General features: G+C 38.7%; 1 non-coding gene across 1 annotated transcript; it reads right to left on the bottom strand.

Annotated features, from left to right (window-relative positions):
* Window positions 1-3,375: 3,375 nt before the first annotated feature.
* On the bottom strand, window positions 3,376-3,483 carry LOC112799028 (small nucleolar RNA R71). Its single transcript, XR_003200617.1, has one exon. It is a non-coding gene; the product is annotated as a small nucleolar RNA R71 (small nucleolar RNA).
* Between the last annotated feature and the right edge of the window lie 201 nt (window positions 3,484-3,684).

Genomic DNA, 3,684 nt, shown 5'->3' with positions numbered 1-3,684 from the left:
CTTTGGTAGCTATCTTCATTTTGTATGCTATCTTAGATCCTTGGGAGGCTGGCCATTCGGCCATGCCTAGACCTTATGCTTATGTATTTTCAACAGTGGAGTTTCTACACACCATAGATTAAGGTGTGGAGCTCTGCTGTACCTCGAGTATTAATGCAATTACTATTGTTCTTCCATTCAATTCCGCTTGTTCTTTATCCAAGATATCACTTGTTCTTCAATCTGATGAAGGTGATGATTGACGCCCATCACCATTCTCACCCATGAACAAAGTGACTGACAACCACTCTTGTTCTACAAGCAACTAAGGCCATAGTGAATATCTCTTGGATTCCTGATTGCACGATGCATGGTTGATCGCCTGACAACCGAGTGCTCGCCTGACAACCGAGCCAACCATTCCGTGAGATCAGAGTCTTCGTGGTATAGGCGAGAACTGATGGCGGCATTCAAGAGAATCCGGAAGGTCTAACCTTGTCTGTGGTATTCTGAGTAGGATTCAATGACTGAATGACTGTGACGTGCTTCAAACTCCTGAGGGCGGGGCGTTAGTGACAGACGCAAAAGAATCACTGGATTCTATTCCGGCCTGATTGAGAACCGACAGATGAATTCCGCTATGCTATGACAGAGCATATGCAATCGCTTTCACTGAGAGAATGGGAGGTAGCCACTGACAACGGTGAAACCCTTGCTTAAGCTTGCCATGGAAAGGAGTAAGAAGGATTGGATGAAGGCAGTAGGAAAGCAGAGAGACGGAAGGGAAGGCATCTTCGTACGCTTATCTAAAGTTCCTACCAATGAATTACATAAGTATCTCTATCTTTATCCTTGTGTTATTTTCGTTCATCACCATTATCATTTGAGTTTGCCTGACTAAGATTTACAAGATGACCATAGCTTGCTTCAATACTAACAATCTCCGTGGGATCGACCCTTACTCACGTAAGGTTTATTACTTGGACGACCCAGTGCACTTGCTGGTTAGTTGTGCGAAGTTGTGTAATGCCATGGTACTGAGCTTCCACGTTCTTGGAGCCATTACCGGGGATTATGAGAGTTGTGAAAAAGTATTGTTCACAATTTCGCACACCAAGTTTTTGGCGCCGTTACCGGGGATTGTTCTAGTTTTGAGCAAGCCTTTGGTAACATCAGTGCCAAGATCCGGCAACAACATCAAGTTTTTGGTGTTATTGCCCGGGATTGTTCAGGCTGGACAACTGACGGTTCATCTTGTTGCTTAGATTAGGTGTTTATTTTTTTCGAAATTCTTGAAGATGAATTCTAGAGTTTCATGATGATTTGTTGAAATCTGGCTGGCTGAGAAGCCATGTCTAATTTCATTGGACCGAGGTTTCAGCTTATCACCACAAGAGCTTGTTGATTTCTTATCAATCTTGCTTTTGGAGCAGTGATCTGCTAAGGCTTGGCTGACCTTTGGTCATGTCTAGTGTTTTGGACCGAAGCTTTCTTTGAGAGCTTGGCTGGCTGTGAAGCCATGTCTAATTCCTGGACCGGAGTCTTAGACTAGCATTGCACTGATTCCTGGAATTCTCATTAAGAATTTTGATATCTTTTTTCACTTAATTTTCGAAAAACACAAAAAAAATTTACAAAATCATAAAATCCAAAAATATTTCTTGTTTGAGTCTAGTGTCTCATCTTAAGTTTGGTGTCAATTGCATGCATTCATTCATGTATCTTGGTGATCTTCAAGATGTTCTTGAGGATTTACTTGCTCTAATCTTTGAATTCTATTGACTTGATTATTTTGTGTGTCTCATATGCATTTTCATTTTGTTAGTGACAGTAGTATACAAACTGCTAAGTTTGGTGTCTTGCATGCATTGTTATTTGATTCTTGTTGCATTTTGATTTTTCCTTATTATTAAAAATCCAAAAAAAATTTTAATTTGTGTCTTTTCAAGTCAATAATACAGAGAATTGAAGATTCAGAACATACAGCAGAGGAATTGCACAGAAAAAGCTGGGCGTTCAAAACGCCCAGTGAAGAAGGACAGACTGGCGTTTAAACGCCAGCCAGGGTACCTGGTTGGGCGTTTAACGCCCAAAAGGGTAGCATTTTGGGCGTTAAACGCCAGAATGGATACCATTCTGGGCGTTTAACGCCAGGATGGCTAGAAGGGAAGATTTTGTTTTCAAATCAAATTTTTTTCTAAGTTTTCAAAGTTTTTCAAAATCAAATCTTTTTCAAATCATATCTTTTCAATCAAATGTTTTCAAAATCAATTTCTTTCCTTTTTCAAAGATACTTACTAACAATTAATGATTTGATTGAACATTTTTTGCCTTTTCTGTTGAGGAAGGTTTTATGTTTGAATCATATCTTTTCTTGTTAGGCAAGTCATTAATTTTTAAAATCATATCTTTTCAAATTATTTTCAAATCAAATCTTTTTAAAATGTTTTTCAAATCATATCTTCTCAATCACATTTTTTTAAAATCAATCATATCTTCTTAACCACATCTTTTTCAAAATAGTTTTCAATCAAATCCTTTTGATTTCTAATTTCAAAATCTTTTCCAAAAATCACTTGATTTCTTTTCCATTTTCATTTTCGAAAATTAAGTAATGTTTTTCAAAAATGTTTTCAAAATTTTTCACTTAATTTTCGAAAATTACTTCCCTCCTTCTCACATCCTTCTATTTATGGACTAACACTATTCCTTAATGCAAAATTCGAACTCCATCTTCTTTGATAAGTTCGAATTTTCTACCTCTGTCTTCCATTTTTCTTCCTCTGACACCTCAAGGAATCTCTATACTGTGACATAGAGGATTCCATATTTTCTTGTTCTCTTCTCTTTCTTATGAGCAGGAGCAAAGACAAAGGCATTCTTGTTGAGGCTGATCCTGAACCTGAAAGGACCTTAAAGAGAAAGCGAAGAGAAGCCAAGGCACAACTCTCTTTAGAGCACCTAACCAAATTCTTCAAAGAAGAAGGACAAATGGCAGCCGAAAACAACAACAATGCCAACAATGCAAGGAAGGTGCTGGGTGACTTTACTGCACCTACTCCCGACTTCTATGGGAGAAGCATCTCTATCCCTGCCATTGGAGCAAACAACTTTGAGCTTAAGCCTCAATTAGTTTCTCTAATGCAACAGAATTGCAAGTTCCATGGACTTCCATTGGAAGATCCTCATCAGTTTTTAGCTGAGTTCTTGCAAATCTGTGACACAGTCAAGACTAATGGGGTTGACCCTGAGGTCTACAGACTGATGCTATTCCCTTTTGCTGTAAGAGACAGAGCTAGAACATGGTTGGATTCTCAACCTAAAGAAAGCCTGGACTCTTGGGAAAAGCTAGTCAATGCCTTCTTGGCAAAGTTCTTTCTACCTCAAAAATTGAGTAAGCTTAGAGTGGAAGTCCAAACCTTCAGACAGAAGGAAGGAGAATCCCTCTATGAAGCTTGGGAAAGATACAAACAATTGATCAGAAAGTGTCCCACTGATATGCTTTCTGAATGGAGCATCATAGGTATTTTCTATGATGGTCTCTCTGAACTGTCCAAGATGTCTTTGGATAGCTCTTCTGGAGGATCTCTTCATCTGAAGAAGACGCCTACTGAAGCTCAAGAACTGATTGAAATGGTTGCAAATAACCAGTTCATGTACACTTCTGAAAGAAATCCTGTGAACAATGGGACTAGTCAGAAGAAA

This window comes from Arachis hypogaea, chromosome 4 (assembly GCF_003086295.3).
Source record: "Arachis hypogaea cultivar Tifrunner chromosome 4, arahy.Tifrunner.gnm2.J5K5, whole genome shotgun sequence".
Classification (NCBI taxonomy): domain Eukaryota; kingdom Viridiplantae; phylum Streptophyta; class Magnoliopsida; order Fabales; family Fabaceae; genus Arachis; species Arachis hypogaea.
Note: the sequence above shows the minus strand (reverse complement) of the source record. Positions and strands in the feature narration are given on the sequence as shown.